This window comes from Lutra lutra, chromosome 18 (genome assembly GCF_902655055.1).
Source record: "Lutra lutra chromosome 18, mLutLut1.2, whole genome shotgun sequence".
Classification (NCBI taxonomy): domain Eukaryota; kingdom Metazoa; phylum Chordata; class Mammalia; order Carnivora; family Mustelidae; genus Lutra; species Lutra lutra.
This window is the reverse complement of record NC_062295.1, coordinates 35,060,984-35,078,711: the sequence shown is the minus strand read 5'-3', so window position 1 is coordinate 35,078,711 and position 17,728 is coordinate 35,060,984. Positions and strand designations below refer to the sequence as shown.

The following is a 17,728-nucleotide window of genomic DNA, read 5'->3' as shown; positions in this document are numbered from 1 at the left end:
CCCGCATCACGGGCCCGCCGGGGGTCGCGCGCCCACCCACTTCCGGGGGCGCCGTGGAGTAGGCGCTGCGGCCGGCTGGTGCGGTGTGATTTGTGCACGCTGCGGACAGCCAAGCGGTCTTGCAGACCACCGACACCTCCAGAACCTCCCAGAGACCCCCTGCCGCCCCCTAGAACCCGGCCCGTCGTCCCTTCAGGACCGGCCGTCGTACCTCAGAACCCGGCCCGTCGTCCCTTCAGGACCGGGCGGTTGTACCTCAGAACCCGGCCCGTTGGCCCTTCAGGACCCGCCCGCCAGCCTTGGGTTCTCAGAACGTAAGGCGAGGAGAGGGCGGCCGGGAGGGGCCCCGGGGGGCGGCTCTATGGCGACCGGAGGCGGGAGGAGGCGAGCCGGCGGGCGCAGGTGGACAGGTGTCTAGGTGGTTCCCCTTCTAACGGACGTGTCGCCCTCGAGCGCACAGACCGAAAGCTTTAATCTTCCAAACTTGTGCTTCTTCGAGGACGGCATGGTGTGGCGGTAACAGACGCCGCTGGTGCCGGGGACAGGACTCCTGACGGGAGGTGGCCGGCCTCGGACCCAGTGCGAGCCCAGATGTGAGTGCTCTGCTGCCTGCTGGCGCTCATTCCGTCCCTCAGGCCCGGCACCCCGGGGGGCCACCCCCCCCTGCTCCCCCCCGCCCGCAGTTAGGAAGGAGAGGAAAAACCAAACTGGACACGAGGCTGATGGCAGGCCAGGTGCAGCCGGACTTAGAGGCCGAAACAATGTGGCTTGGACCTAGTTCCCCTTCCTCCCGCTCTGGTTCTCGCTCTTGCTCCTTTCTGAGGATGCAGACCAGACGCAGAAGCTCCCCATGGGCCTGCTCCACGGGGCGGGGGCGGGGCGGGGGTGGGGCGGGGGTAGGAGGCAGAAAAGCCTCTGAGTCATCGGGATGGTTTTGTGGTCTTGTGTGTAGCCTTCAGTGTAGCTTTTGTGGACTGGCTTAGTCTGGAGATGTGGGTTGTCAATGCGCTGTGTGTGTCCCCCTGACATTCATGCATGGAAACCTTCATCCTCAGTGGGATGCTGTTTGGTGAAGAGGCCTTGGGAGGGGGTGGTCATTGGGTCATGGGGGGGGTCCGTCCTAAGAAGGTAGCACCCTTATGAGAAGAGACACAGAAAGGCCCATGCCCCCTCCCCTTATGAGGATACAGTGAGAGGGTGGCTGTCCACCAACCAGGAGCAGGTTGTCACCAGACGCCAGACCTGATGGTGCCTGGATCTTGGGCTTCCAGCTTCCAGAACTTCGAGGGATCCGTGTTTGTGGTCTCAGCGCCCCAGTCTGTGAGGTTTTTGTTAGAGCAGCCCCAGCTGACTAAGACCCACGGCAGGATGGTTCAGTGAGACAAGGGGGCTGGTTCCCCAGAGGAAAATTAGGGTATATTTATTAGCAGGAGGACAAGTGGCTGCCAGACAGCAGAAGCATTAGTCTGGAGGTAGAGGGACCTGTACATTGTTCTGTCGGTGACAGTTTGTAGCCATTTCTCCTATCTGGCCTCAGCGTCCACGTTAAAAGAAGTGTTGAGTTAGAAGTGCTCTGTGGTCCTTGCAGAGCTCCTGTTCTGTGATGGAATTTAATACCAGTTTCCCTGTCAGACTCAGAGTCTGACGCAGTGGAACTTCTGGGGACCCACAGTCCTCCCTCTGCCACCACCCCCAACCCCAGTCCTTTCAGTCTTTGCAGAGCTGACAACTCTCTTCAGTTGTCAGGAGGCCTGCATTTTTATGCCCTCACCATAGCTTGTTCCCATTTCTGCACTTTTGTTTTAATCTTTGTTTCTTGTTTCTCGTCTATCCTCCTTGCCACTTCTCTTCTGGGCCAGACACAGTAGGTTCACATCCCCACTCCATCACTTACTATACAAGTCACTCACCTCCGAGCCTGTGTCCTCGTCAGTAAAATGGAAACAACACCACCTTTGTCTTTGGGTTGGAGGGAGGACGAAGTGAGAAAGCATACGAAAGGCGCTTACAAGCACTCACATATTACTAGTATTGTTACTATAGTCTCTGCATATTTGGATACAAGGCACTTGGCCATTTGCATCAAGTCTTAAGAGTTTTAGAAGCAGTAGTGGGTTCAGCAGCATTCCAGGTGGTTGATAGAGGTCTGCTTTCAGGATGATGGACTTTACTGTATCCATCTCTCATACTTGGGTCAGGGAGGAATAGCTGGGAAGGTGACAGGCCGGGCGGTCTGGATTTCCCCAACACTTGCCTGTCCGCTACAGGAGAGAGCTCAGGCTTTCCAACTGGCTGGCTCTTCCTCACCATGTCTGCCTTCCACGTTAGCCTCAATTCTGTGGCAGCTTCTGTGAACCTTTAAGCTCCAGCCTTGGCAGAACTTGCTGCTGTGCTCCCGGCCCCATCAGACCCATAAACTTCTTCTACACAGCCCCTCCTGTCCCACATGCCCTACCATCCTCCTTCCACTGTCCGTTCTCATTCAGCCTTAAGTCTCAGATCAAAGGTCAGCTCTTACTAAACCCAAAGGAAAGCAGATGTGGGTTATTTTGTCCTCATGTTTTATATGTTCTTGATTCTAGCCCCCCACATACTGTCTTACAGTTGTTTTTCTATCTGTATCCCTGACCACACTGCAGTATATTTGAGGGAGTGACTTAATGATTTTTTAAAAGATTTTATTTATTTATTTGAAAGAAAGAGAATGAGAGAGCACAAGCCAGGGAGAGAGGCAGAGGAAAAAGCAGACTTTCTGCTGAGCAGGGAGCCCGATATGGGGCTCAGTCCCAGGACCCCAGGATCATGACCTGAGCCAGAGGCAGACGCTTAACCAGATGAGCCATCCAGGTGCCCCAGGGAGTGACTTTCTTACTCCTATTGAATTTCCGAGGCTTAGTGATTGCCTAACATAATAGGTATTTGAGTTTTATTAAAGGAATGAATATCCCTCCTGCAGGCCCCCAGATACTGGGTAAGCCATGCACTGAAAAATGTTGGAAGAGCCTGAGCAAAATACAGCAGAGATTAGCAGAACTGACCCATACACATCACTCTCTGTCCATTTCATCCCCCACTTCCACCACCAACAAGCATGGCTGCCTTGGCCCTTTCTTAACATGGCTTCCAGTAGGCTCCACATGTGTTAAATGGATGTAGTAAGGTTGTTCTAAGGTCTTTCTAACGGGATTTCTTTTTGCTGACTACTGTTGGATTTTTCCTTTCTCTATGGAAATTCATTTGCTAGGAGTAAGTTCTTTATCACAAGTGGTTCATGATACTTTCACTTTAATTCTGTTTACAGTCATTCCACCCTTATGTAAAGCTGATGAGTCAAATGTTTGGCGAGAACCTGGTAAGGCGGGACCCCAAACAGCCTTGTTCCTGGACTTCAGCTACATACGCCTTCTCACTGCTCAGTCAATAGTGACTCACTCCTGATAATCCACACTGTACAGTTACTCAGATGCTAGATGAAGCAGTTAAAAATGTGATATTTCCACCATCTCTGGCAGAAGAAACCAACTATTGAAAAGGACAACTGAAAGTTCACGTATATGTATGTCCTGATTCACATAGGCAACAGGGCCTTAAAGTGAAGAAGTGTTGTTTTCATTTCTAAGAGGAAACCTACAATACCTAAAATCTAAAACTCAAACAAACAATGAGCTAAACCTGGAAGCCAGGGGTTAGAAACCATCCCAGTTGTCTCATCTCTGCCTGGTTTTACAAATTCACACAGACATGGCCAAGTCAAGCGTTTGTTCAACAGCCATCTTTGGAGTGCTTACATTAGGTTAGTCCTAGTGCTGCTGGGGATTCAAATCAGCCAAGAGACCTTTTCCACTGGAGCTGAAAAGGTCCAATGGTGGGTAGAGAACTACATTAGAAGCCAGGAAAGACTATAACCTGTAGGGTTGTATTTGAACTGTGTGTATAAAGGTGGTTCATTTGAGGTTAAGGAGGATAAACTGATAAGGTCAGTGATAAAGTACATGGGTCAGGAGTAGACAAAGAAAACTCAGGTTAATTTGCTTCACATGAACTCTTCTCCAGGAAACAACGTAAAGCTGGCACTCATGCCTTTAAGTCCTTAATATTTATGTACCAGCAAGTGTACAGATCTGTTTATCTCTTGGGTCAGAAGCTTCTCATACAATACTTCCTTTGCACTTCCTGTACGTATCACTCTGCACCAGACCCCATGACGACTACTGGCTGACAGTAGTTGGAACAACTATTTTCTTTCTTTCTTTCTTTCTTTCTTTCTTTTTTAATTTTTAAGTAACTTTACATTCAGTGTGGGGCTTGAACTTACAACCCGGAGATCAAGATCCACCCTCTGTACTAACTGAGTCAGCCAAACACCCCAGACACTTCTAAGGGCAGCAGACTCACACAGAATGTGCAAAGCCAAACCGTAGTCTATGTTGTATGTAAAAGAAACATATTGTATATTTGATTCCAGAAATATACTTTGTCAAACAAGCCACTTGTACTTAAAATGTCTTTCATTGCATTTTATAATCATTTACACAAGGGAAATTTATTATTAACCAACTCTGGAGTGAGGTTTCCTATCTCAAACCCCATCAGCTCTCTTTCCAGCACAGAAATGGAGCTCCACTGATGGTTGCCACACAGGTAGGATTGGCCCTGGGTGGTGGCTGATAAAGAAGTTCCTGGCTTCAGCTCTGCTGGGCTTACCACATCTCTTCCAGGCAGGCAGTGCATCATGGATAGGTGCCACCCAACCACTAGGGATGAAAGCCAGACCCAAGCTGGCTCTTTTGAGGCATTCTGATCTGCTTCTCCATACCTGTCCAAGAACCAGTAATCTCTTGTAGCTAGAATTAGAATTCACTGCTGCTAACTTGTTCCAAGAAGAAACGCTTAAGGAAATTTTTAGACACTTCAAAAGAGTGAAAGGAGATGCTAACTAGAAGAGATGCCAACTAGAGGAGATGCCAGGACAGGAGTTACAAAGCTAGATATATGGCTACTCTAATTATAGATTTAAAATGTAAGGAACAAAACTTCTTGAAGATAATACAAGAAAAAACTTAATTTTTTAAAAATTTTTTCTTTTTAAGGTAGGCTCCACAGCTGGCATGGAGCCCAACATGGGACTCGAACCCACAACAATGAGATGAAGACCTGGGCCAAGATCAAGAGTCAGACACTTAACCAACTGAGCCACCCAGTGCCCCCTAATAAAAATATCTCACAGATCTTGAGGTAAGGAAGGATTTCTACTAAAAAAAAAAAAAAAAGATGTATAAAGCACCAACTGTAATGGAAGAGATGGATACATTCAACTACTCTAAAATCAAAAACTTCTCTTTATCAAGACACCATTAAAAGGGTAAAAAGGCAAGCCACAGAGCAGAAGATATTTGCAACACGCATAATCAACAAAGGGCTAGGATCCAGAACATAGAAAGAACTCCTGCCAATCAGTAAGAAAAAGACAAACATTTAAATTGTGAAAAAGGTGAAGGACCTGAACGGCACATAAGAAGAAAGAGGAAATACAGGTGGCTAATAAACAGGAAAAAGTGCTCAACCTCACCAGTAAGCAGAATATAAGTTAAAGCCACAAGGAGTTGCCTACCGCATAGGCCAAGTAAAAGTACAAATGGGTGCTCTCACTGGGGAATTCAGTCTGATACTATCTAGTGAAGCTGAAGATAGGCCTTCCCCGTGGCCAGCAGTGCCTTTACTAATACAAACACCAGGAGCACATGTGAGAACGTTCTTAGCAGCAGTTTCTAATAGCTCCAAGTGTCCGTCGGTAGTGGAATGTATGAATAAATGTGATATAGTCATACAGGAAATATTATTGGTAAACAAAAATGAAGTACAACTAGATGCAATAACATGGATGAACCTAGAACATATGGTGAGTAAAAAAAAAAGCTAAAGGAGTACATATGGCCCCTTTTATATGCAAAGTTCAAAAATAGGCAAGAATTATGTTTGCCGACATATGTTTATGGTAAAAATATAAAGATAAGTAAATGGTTACTATAACATTACCATAAAAACTAGGATGTGATGCCTTTGGAGGACCAAAGGGACATACTGAGGCTTTGGGATTGCTGCCAGTATTTTAGTTCTTAACCTGGGCAGTGATTATATAAGTTCTGCTTTATGATAATTCACAATATTTATGTCTCAGTCTTTTCTATTATATTTTATAATTTAAAAAGGTTTAGTTTTGGGGTGCCTGGATGGCTCAGTTGCTTAAGCGTCTGCCTTCAGCCTGGGTTGTGGCCCCAGGGTCCTGGGATTGAGCCCCACATCCGCCTCCCTGCTCAGTGGGGAGTCTGCTTCTCCTTCTCACTTTGCTTCTCTGCCCCTCTCATGTTCTCTCTCTCTCTCTCTCAGAAAACCCTGAGCATTTAAAATAATTAATTAAATTAAAAGTTTTTTTTTCCAAAGGACACATGGTAAAAGCAACAGTCCTAGTTTTACATGAATGAGATTAACTTGCCAGTGACAGCATCACACAGGATTTTCAAGAATTTTGTAACTCAAACAACCCAGAGAAAAGATAAAATGATAGAAATCTGAGGGCACAGAGAGAATGCTGGCATGATAGTGACACCATGGTGACAGTGACATGAAGAGATGTTTGAAGCATTTCCAGAAAAGTAAGAGTGAAAAAACATTTTCTAAACATTTTATACGTGTATCTCTGATTTGAAATATATATATAAAACCAAGTTAATAAATGCTACAAATTGACATCCATTTCATTTTTATTTTTAAAAAGGTATCCAGTTGGCCAACATCAACTGCTTTGCCTATGTCTGAGGGACTTGGGGTTTGAGGGAGCAAGGATCTCACCTTTTAGGGGCCCTACCAAGATTCCCAGATCTTCTAGGCAACAGAAGGTAGTTCACACACTGAATGGTTAGAAATGGTCATATCCATTTTCCCTGTAGAGCCAGGCAGTGGCAGGGCTGGGACCGGTGCCCTGGACAACACCCAATTTCCACTATTCCTTCTGAGTTGCTTTGGACCTGGGGGTGAGATGGGTAGCAAACCCCAGTCACCAGTGGTGGTGTCCTCACCCCCTCGTGTAGTTGCTGGTGTCATATGTGCAGTCGCTAGGGCTGCAGGCGGGAACCTGGTGAGGTCACTCACACAAGAATCAGTCCCAACAGCAGCTCTTGAGTTACTTTCAAGCCAGTCGACAGCAGGCCAAGGACAATGTGGGTGCAGGTACAAAATTAAATACTCCAGGCTCCTGCTCGAAAGAGCCTGTAGTCTAATCTCTTAAAACAGCTGGGGGCATCTGCTTGACTCAGCTGGTTGAGCGTCTGGCTCTTGGTTTCTGCTCAGGTTATGATCACAAGTTCATGGGATCAAGCCCCATATTGGGCTCTGCACTAAGCATGAAGTCTTCTTGGACCTCTCCCTCTGCTTCTTCCCCTACTCATGCTATCTCTAAAATCAATCCATTAATGTAAAAAAAAAAAAAAAAGTCAGGTGTATATTACTACTGCCCTTAACATTAGGTCTTATTATAGAATTCCTGAATTCCTCTTTCTAGTCCCCCATTGTATTTCCAAGTGTGTGTTTTAAGGGTGAAGTGCTCTGTGATCTTATCCCAATTTGTATTTTGCAGTTATTGTCACTATATCCCTAAATGATGAAGATCATCAAAGGAAGCTTTAGGAACGTGAACTTCGGGGTGGTTTGACAAGCTACTTCACTACCTGGTATAGTTCTTTAGGCATTGTAAGTACTTAGTAAATACTGGAGAGTGGTGGGAGGTGGGACAGGTCGTGGAAGTGATTTGGAGAAATAGGAGCGAGAATGAATTTGATTTAGATATGGGGAGGCCTCCATAGGCAGCCAATACATCTCCTGCTCCAAAAGAAATGAAATTGAAAGAAGTTTATAAAGGAAATTTCTCCAGAAACCAAAAAGGACCAGGGAAGGGAGCATGGTGGGATCCCTGACCAGGGTGTCTGGACAGCCAAGAAGGCAGGCCGGCCGGCCCTGAAACTACACAGGAGTCTACTCTCAGCCCAGGTGGAAAGGAGGGAGGTGGACAATTAGGTATATGAGCCAGGCCTTTCTAAGGGCCCAGACTGTTGTCCTTAACTTGACCAAGAATGACTCTGGGACGTGGGGAGGTCACCCTGCCCAGAGGCAGCTGGGATTCAGCCTTCAGGCGTGTGGCCTCAGAGCCTGTGTTCTTCATCACTAATCTGCCCCTGCACAGTTTTAGGATTTCTCTGATGGACCTACATCTTAGCAGGGGCCTGAATAAAGGAGTGAGGACACGAGTGCAGTGCATAGTGGGAATGTCAAGTGCAACAGCCCAGGACCAGCAGGGAGGCAGGGTGGCTGGAGCTGGGGAGACATGAGACTGAGTAACAGTGAGCTCAGAGAGCCTGGAGGGAGAGGGCGGCTGGGGTTAGGGCAGAGCCGTGCATTCGTAACGAAGCCCAAGGGACACGTTCCCAAGTGTGCACAAGCGTAGCTGTAAGAGATTGTTTAACGTCACTGCTTTCACTAAGTAGGCGTGGACACAGACCCCAGAGTGTCCCCATGATCTCTGCCCCCTCTGTCGTCCCTTCCTTTGATGCAGGCTGGCCTGTGGCTTTCCTCTAGCTAGTAGAATCCTGCAGAGATGCAGGGATTTGGCAGATGTAATGAAGGTCCCAAATCGGTAGATTTTGAGTTAATTAGAAGGGAGATGATCCTGGGTAAGCTTGGCTTAATTAGATAAAGGCCCTTTTAGGCAGGACTTGGGCTTTCCTGAGGCTAGACACTGTCTCTGCTGGCCTTGCAGAAACAGCCATGTTGTAAACGGCCTCTGGGGAGGGCCGCGTGGCGGGGGAACTCAGGCAGCCTTTAGAATCAGAGGGCGACCAACAACCGGTAAGAAGCTGGGGCCCTCAGCAGTCAACTGCAAGGAAACGAATCCAGCCAACAGTCAAATGAGCCTGGCAGTGAATTCTTCCCCACTCACACTTCCAAGTGGAGACATAGCCTGACGACATGTTGGTTGCAGGCTTGAGAGACCCTGAGCAGAAGACCTAGCAAGGCTGTGCCCAGACTCCTGACCAACAGACACTGTGAGATGAGAAATGGACATTGTTTTAAGTTGCTAAATATGGGGTACTTTGTTATGTAGCTTAGAAAATGAATACAGTAAGAGATTTCTAACGTAGGTATACACACTTAGAAATATATGTGTGGAGAAAAAAAAAGAAAGAAATATATGTGTGTGTGTGTTGATTTCCCCCAATGATAAAGCAGTGCTTTGTACTTTTTTTTGTCAGTGTAAGTAGAAACAGCTAAATCCAAGGGACCAAGGAACAAAGCCAGTGGCCCCAGAAAAAGCAGGAACAGTCAGTGCTGGTGATTATTCCTGAGAACGGGCAGGTGCCTGCCCCAGTGCTCACACACAAAAGCCCGGTAATGAGCAGGCTTCACCGCGCGTTCCCAGGTAGGTAATAACGTCAGTCACCCAAGTGTCAAAGGAAGACAGCACCATGAAGATTCAATCCTTCATTTCTGGATGATAAAATTTCTAGAGGCCTTTCTAATTTTTGTGCAATGCAAATAAGGCAGGGCGTGTGAGTGGCTTCACTGGTTAAGTGTCTGCCTTCAGCTCAGGTCATGATCCCAGGACTAAGCCCCGTGTCCTGCTCCCTGCTCAGCAGGGAGCCTGCTTCTCCCTCTCCCTCTGCCCCTCCCCCTGCTTATGCTCTCTTGCTCTCGTTCACTCTCTCAAATAAATAAAATCTTTAAAAAAAACACTTAAAACAATGCTAATAAGGCAAACATAAATGTTTAGTAATGCTGACAGATGAAGTCACTATTTTGTAATGACAGGACTAGGTTAATCAATCATAAAAACCCAGAGGTGGGTTTTGGAATACCATCCAGCAAGACTTTAAAAATGTATCATTTTAGGGGTGCGTGGCTGACTCAGTCAGTAAAGCATGCGACTGTTTTAGAGAGAAAGTGCATGTGCGTGTGGGGTGGGAGGTGACTTGAGGGGTAAGGGGAGTAGGGAGCTAGGTCAAGAGCGGCAGAGGGAGAAGGAGAGAATCCCAAGCAGACTCCCCACTGAGCTCAGAGCCCGATGCGGGGTCCAGTCCCATAACCCAGAGATCATAACCTGAGCTGAAATCAGGAGTCAGATCCTTAACCGACGGTGCCACCCAGTTGCCCCGAGCATGTGACTCTTGATCTCAGGGTTGTAAGTTTGAGCCCCACATTGGGTATAGAGATTACTTAAAATCTTAAAAAAACAACATAATTTTAGGGGAGACATAAGGTTGCAAAGAACTAAAACCTGTGTGAAAGGTGTGGGTTTTCTAGATCTGACCAATGCAGGAAATGGCATTTCTAAAAAGCAACTTTAGTCTGATGGCCTAGATCCAGCCCTTGCCAAGAATCCATCTGTAACCAAAATGCTTTAATTCAGCTGCTTAGAGATGGTATTCTTTTTGTTTGGGGCCTTTAGCCCTGGAAAAATATAAAAATAAATATAGCTATAATCCTAGAATGATAGGTTTTTTAAAAAGTAAAAGAAATTTTGAAGATGTTGATATTTAGCCTAGGAAATTAGTCTATGCCTTCTGTGCTGTCTGTGGTGTGTGCAGTAGTTAACCATGCCATATTTATAACTACAGGTTAAGTTGTTGGAGACAATTACTTTAGTTGGGTTTTAGATGTAAAAAGAAAGATTTGTACAATTTGGTTCATAAGAGCTTACACTGAGCATTAAAAAAGTACAGGGAATGTGGGTGTCCTCTTCATGCTTGATGCTCTGGGACAGTTAGGAACCTAGTCAGCTCGGGAAGAATCTGGATTCCGGAATCTCAGTGGGGGCCTGGCCTTCCAACGAACAGGGACATCTCTTCTATTGTAGTAAGAGGACAAAGGGCCTGGGCATCTCCATGGAGGTGCAAAGATCTTCAAGTGAGAAGAAAAAGCAAATTGTACAACAAAACGTAGACTGTCCACAAGGGGAGAAGTCCGCTCTGGGAAATCACATATGCATGGGACCCCTGGGAAAGGATGAAGAGATCTGCTCCAAACTTTACTGTGATACGTGTGGGTGCAGAGGGACTGTCCTTCTTTACCTGATGTCGGTGTTTGACATGCAGATTCCTGTACAAGATTCCGGGCAGCACCCAGTGTTCGGAGACAGAGACCATGCACCACTGCGTGACACTCCGTGCCCCCCAACCCCCACACAAAGGCATTCACCTCACAAAAATCCGAAGTGGTTGCTACAATTCTTACCCCATTTGGCAGGTAAGGAAACTGAAGCCTAGGTGGGCTCCAAGTCAGTAGGTCAAGGAAATGGAGGCCTGGAATCTGGACAGCTTGATCTCCTGGAGCCCCTGTGCTTAATCAGAAACCCGCAGGGTGGCCGCCCTACCTCTCGGACTCTCTGCGTGGGGAGCAGGACCAATCAACTCAGGTCCGAGGAAAACATGCCAAGTGAGTGACGTGGGAAGCCCTGAGGAGGAGGGAAGGACTAAGCCATGTAGAGCGTGCTGCTCACGGCGCCATAGCTCTTGGACGATACACCGTAGTGCTGGGGTTTTGTGCTGCAGGCACTGGGGAACTGTTGCCGGGTTTAAGCAAGGAGAGCTGTTTGGCGTGGTTGAGTGCGGGTGGCTCTGAAGGGTGATTGTTCCCAGGCTTGGTGGGAGGGGTGCCCCGAGGGACTAGAGGCTGGGACCCCCCCTGGAGGCCTGGAGGTAACGAAGGCCAGGTGACGAGGGCCAGTAGCCATGAGATGGGCAAGAAGGCTCTGTCACCTCTAAAAGAAAGACCTCACAGTTACATCTCCGGCTATTCAGGGGGTTTCTTAAAAAGGACAGGCTGTATAGGTCTTGGTTCCAGTGTGTAGGCATGTGGGTGGAGGATGTGTTTTCACTGTGGGGGGCTTCTCTGAAGCTAAAGAGGGCCAAGGGTTGTGCTATGGATAGCACCGCCAACCACAGATTGTTCTCCACTACTTGGTTTTGTTCACTGTAATGATGTGATCCTCAGATAAGAGCTCAGGTTTGAAAATGGATTCGCAGGCAGCATGGTGTGCGGTGTGCAGTGCGGAGCTGGTCCACATTTCACACCATTCCAGCCTTCGGCCCACAGTACTCAGGCTGAAGTGCTGGTGACCAGTGAACACAGGACCCACCATGGACAGAGTGGGCCCTGTGGGGCCTTTCCCAGCAGCCCTTGCTTTTCTGGATCCTGACACCAGCTTTACGCACAGCTTCTGGGTACCTGCTTTCTCCTGGTGGAGGCGTAGAGTAGTTTTCCTTTATCTTAGGTCTACCTTGGAACCCCAGAAGGAACTCGACTGAGGAAGGTCAGGGAAATGACCCACAGAAATGAATGAGTGATGGTTTCGAAGGGTGCTTGGTTCCTGGAATTCAGGGGGCCGTTATCACCTCATGGTGCAGGCTACAATCCCCTGCTGCACCTGTCCCTACTGACAGGTGCACAGGACACAGGGACACAGGACAAAATGGGACATAGGCCTTTGTCTTTGGTGCCAGTTACATTTTGTCTTTACTTGGATAGCTCTACAGTTCCTACTTCTCCTAAGTCATGGATTTAATCAAGAATGCCCTTGGCAATGATCTTAAGTGGGCTTGTCTTAACTGCCAGAGGCAAAGTCCTATGGGTGGTACCTAGTGGTGGGACTCCATGCTCGGAACCTGAGAATCTTGGAACAGGGAAGGATTGTGAGGCTGTGTTCTGTCCTCTGCCTGGTTCCTCCTGGGCCTCCCTGCCCCGCGATGGCTCCTCCCCCGGGGCCTTTTCCTCCATCACTCCTTCATGTCAGCCACTGCCTGTCTTCTGCTGGAGCATAAGGGGGCTGTTCCCAGCCCCGTCCTCAGGCTCCCTCCCCGTGCCCAGGGGCAGCCCCCTGAAGCTAGCCATGACAACGGTGCAAGCGGCAGGTAGGGGCCACTGGGCCACTGGACAGGGTGGGGTGGGCTGGCCAGGAGAGAGGGACTGAGGATGGGGAGGGCCCTTGCAGCGGAGGTGGCCTCTCTTCTAGGGGACCTCAGCCCCCTCAGCCCTCCAAGCTGGCTGGTTTCACAGAGCTCCTTCATGAAACTGCAAAACCATGTCAAAGCCTCAGCCTTTTCTGTATCACTCTGCGGCTTGCAGAAGAACCAAGTTCTGGGTGTCACTGGTTAAACAGAATAAAGGCTGAGAGAAGGAAGGTCAGAACTCTTAGAGGCCCTGCAAGAGGCTGTAAAAATCACCAGCTGGGGCAGCTCACAGAGGTCCCTCACAGCTCTAAGGAGGTGACCTCTCATCTCAGCTTGGGAGTGGTCATGTGCTTTCCCCCAACCAAAGAGGCCCAGTTGTCACTGAATTCGGTGCTGTGCTAAATGGTAACAAGCACTTGGTTTCTCTTTACTGTCATAAACAATGGTGACAGAGTTCAAAGGGAAATACCTATGCACATCTGAGTAACTTCCACTGACTTCTGGAAGAGGGTAGAAAAGTTCTGGAGGTACATTCCCCCCCACCCGCTGAATGATACTCAGTAATCACGAAAACCGCTGAGTGAGGTCCCGAAGGGCGTCAGTCATGTTCATCTTCCCTACACTCTGGGCACTCTTGGCTTTTTAAAACCAGGAATGGCTGTCTAGAATGATCCAGACCTACTTCTAGCCTGAAGAGGAATGCACTTTGTGGTCCTGTGGGCCAGAGCTCAGTTCTGGAGGTGGGAGGATCTAGGTTTAAATCCTTACCAGCCGCATGATCTCGGGCAAGGTCAGTGGTTCTTGAGCACCTGGGGAAACAGGGAGAACACACTATCCCAAACCACAATGGGCCTCACTTAGTGGAGAGATAGGTGCTTTCCGTATATGTAAATTGTGGGTCATAAAATCTGACTATCCTGGCCCTGATCTGAATCCCCACGTAGTACCCAACACATAACAGCGTGACAAAGGTTGGGTTTCTCCCGGTAAGTTCCATTCAGAAATGGGGATACCGTCATTGTGGAAGGTGAGAAGGTAGAAATGCCCCCACAGAAGAGACATTGTTAGAGTTTTGAGAGGATGCTTGAAGTCTTACTGTTAAGGAAGCCTGGCTTACAAAGGTTAAGTGATGAGCTCAGCTGAGAGCTGTTCTGTTTGTGGAAATCTGGACAGCAACCAGCTATTGTCCCAACCTCAGCCCACTTCCTCTGTGTGCCGCCCTCAACATCCAAATTTGGTGTAGTTTTTTTGGACTCTCCCACCGCCCCCCCCGGCCCCCAATCAAGAAGTCTTGGAAAAGCACCATGTTCTGTTAACTATAAAAGGCATTAGATTAATTTTGCACATGGTTGCCGCAAATGTGTTTGACTTCCCTGTTTTTGCCCATTAGTCCAGATACACCGGTTACATCCATTAATACGGAGCTGCTTTTCAGGGGGTTTGATTACAGCTGCTTGGAAACTTACTTAGCTAGAAACTTGCTATCCAGAATTTACTCTCTGTTCTTGTGAGAATTGCTGGAAAATGTTGACTTACAGAGACATTTTCTATGTTTCACTGTATGAGTGTGTTCTACCAGGTAGACTGATGGAGGGAGGACCACTTCTTAGAGAATGAAGGCTGTTGTTTGGATTTAAATATGGTAATATATATTATTTAGTAATATATATTATGTAATATATATTATGATGAGAGTTACCATGTGACCCAGCATAAAATTGTCACCTGTGTGCATAGAACGTATGTACTTAATTTATGAAATACTTAGAAATATTTGCCTAGTAGAATTAGAAGACTTCCCATAAAACTTAAAACTTAGTGTTTATCTAAGATAAACATTTAGCAAATATTTGGTGAGTGCGTTCTCTGAGCCAGGCGCTTGTAATTGGTTACCGCCTTGGATTTTGAAATATCTGCTGCTGTTACTTTTTCTTTCTTTCTCTCTCAACTTTTTTTTTTTTTTTAAACCACAATCCCAACAATGTGAGATGCTAATTTCCTGAATGTGCAAGACACTCACCTGATGGGTAATCAGCATTTTGCAAAAAGGGCATGATTCTTGTTTTGGTTTCCTCTGGCTACATCTGAGGACAGTCCTTGGTGACTGTCAAGGTCTGGAGGACAGTGGCACCTCCCAGGCAGGGGCCAGCACGTGCACTGCCTGACCAGGTCCCTTGCAGAGTGCTCCTAAGACCTGTACACATAGCAGTTAAAAATCGTATTTACTCATTTTTATGGATGGGGCAATACTAAAAAAAAAAAAAAAAAAAAAAATCGATGTACGCATGAGATAAACGTGTAGAATTTTAGCTCTCTGAAAAATGTGCTCAGAGGAAGATATGTTCCAAGTCTTCTACCATCCGAGGGCATTTCTCGTAAAAATCAGCAGTGGCTGGCTTTTTGGTGCACTTTGCGTGGAAGCAGTGTATAAGGATTGCTAGCAGCAAGAGTGCCGATGTGGGATCGGAAGATCCACCTTTCCTGGCTGAGAGACCTTATAAAAATTACTGGACCTCTCTGAGTCAAGCAGTGGAGGGGCGGGCCGCTCTACTTCATGGGATGGCCCCAGGGATGAACTGAGGTGTTTATAACCTCGACTGAGTAGGCTTAAAGATCAAATTGACTTTAGTCAGTGACTTGTGAAGGGGGCAGCATCCCATCCTGCAGATAGAAAGGCGGTCCGGAGAGCTGCACAAAATGGGAGACACTTTCGTAGGCAGAAGGGGACAGGGCAAGGAGAGAGCCTCCTCTTAGGGGGATAGCAGGGTTCTGTCCCGGGGGTCACCTCACCGCTGCTGGCCAGGAGATTCCAGATTGACTGGTTTAAAACTGCACTTCTGGGGGGCGCCTGGGTGGCTCAGTGGGTTAAGCCGCTGCCTTCGGCTCTGGTCATGATCTCAGAGTCCTGGGATCGAGCCCCGCATCGAGCCCCGCATCGAGCCCTGCATCGGGCTCTCTGCTCAGCAGGGAGCCTGCTTCCTCCTCTCTCTGCCTGCCTCTCTGCCTGCTTGTGATCTGTCAAATAAATAAATAAAATCTTTAAAAAAAAGAAAAACTGCACTCCTGGGAAGGGCTGAAACTCCAGTGTGGCAGGGTATTAAGTCTTGGTTTGCTTTGTCTCTTTTTAGTAACACGGGTGAGATGATTCCCGGTCCCCCTCTGACGTAGCATCACTGACCTCGGTCCGCTCTTACACTGCCGTGTGGTCAGAGCCTGGCTCTCTAGCCTAGCCAAGTGCCCATTCTCCTCAGTGACTCCCCTACTTCCTCCTCTTTCCTGGAACCCCAGCACTGCTCCCCTAGCCTCGGTCTCACTGCTGACCTTGCTTCCCGTGTCATACAGAAAACAGAAGCAGTCAGAAGACCGAACCCCCCGCCCCACCCCTGTCCAGCCGCATGGGCACCCACATGCTCCACCTTGTCCCGTTTCTGTGGGTGAGCCTGGGATCCCAACACGACCCCTTCTCCCCTCTTTCTCCCACATCCTCCCTCTTCCTATGCAGATAGTTCCCATCAGGTCATACAAATGCTGTTATCTTCCTTCCCCTCAGAGCACAATCAGAAGCTGGTCCTTCTGGTCTCACGGCTAACTCCGACCTCCCTCCAGGCTCTGCTCACCTTCTCAAGGCACCCACTCCAAACACCGATGCGAGATCACACACCAGTGCACCACCTTGGCCACCTCACCCCCATGCCCTTGACCCTGCTCATTTCCACCCTGTAGCACTCCCCACTTTCTGAGACCGCCTCCACCCCATTAGAGTGTAGCTCCACAAGGCAGGATGTTGCCAGTTTTGTTGCATCCTGGGCAGAGTATGTGCTCCATAAATACTTTTTAAAAAAATATTTATTTATTTGACAGAGATCACAAGTAGGCAGAGAGAAGTGTGGGGAAGCAGGCTCCCGGCTGAGCAGAGAGCTGGATGCTGGGCGCAATCCCAGGACCCTGAGCTCATGACCTGAGCTGAAAGCAGAGGATTTACCCACTGAGCCACCCAGGCACCCCACCACTGGTATTCTAAACGGCACTTCTGCCCTGGCCCTCTTAGGGTACCCAGGGTTCAGGGGTACTTCTAACCTTCTCACTGCACAAGCCTCGCTGCACTGCCATTGTGAGCTTATCATCACTCCCTACCAGAGGGCTGCTTTTGTGTGTCCCCCGCCTGTCATTTTTGTCCCTACCCTACCCCCCAGGCCTTTCAAGACAGAACCCAGGATAACCGGTCACATTCAACTTGCTCCTGAATGATGCGGCAGGACCCATTTTGTGTCTGTGAGCAATGTCCACCAAAGTGATGTTGGGAAATCCCAAGCTCACACCCTCATTCATGAATATGGATTTCCAAGGTAGGGGACACTGCTGGGGTGCAGTGGGGGTGGGGGAACCAATCATTGGAGGAGAAGGGAGCCAGAGGCCAAGGATTCTGTGGAGTTTGAGTTAGTAAACAAAGGCATATCATGAAGGGAAAATTAATCAGGAAATTGAAAGGACATCAGCCAACTTTAGTCTGGACGGAAAGGACCTCACTGAACTACCTCATGAGCAGTTGCAAGGCCGGGAATGATAGGGGCCCGTACGGGTGTCCACAGCTGCCCAGATGTTAGTAGGCTTGACTCAAGCCCACTTTTCACTGGTTGGTGAGGTTGGGATGCACCCCTATTCTTCCTTGGTGGGGCTCTCACACTATGGGGCCATCTCTCTCCGAGGCCAGCACCCCTGCTGGCTACAAAGTC

General features: G+C 48.3%; 1 long non-coding RNA gene across 1 annotated transcript; it reads left to right on the top strand.

The window, feature by feature from the left end:
- The first annotated feature begins 4 nt into the window (after positions 1-4).
- Positions 5-15,369, top strand: LOC125090946 (uncharacterized). The gene is made up of 6 exons (XR_007124526.1): positions 5-593; positions 5,091-5,235; positions 7,634-7,746; positions 9,303-9,469; positions 10,904-11,481; positions 13,648-15,369. It is a non-coding gene; the product is annotated as an uncharacterized LOC125090946 (long non-coding RNA).
- The last annotated feature ends 2,359 nt before the right edge of the window (positions 15,370-17,728 follow it).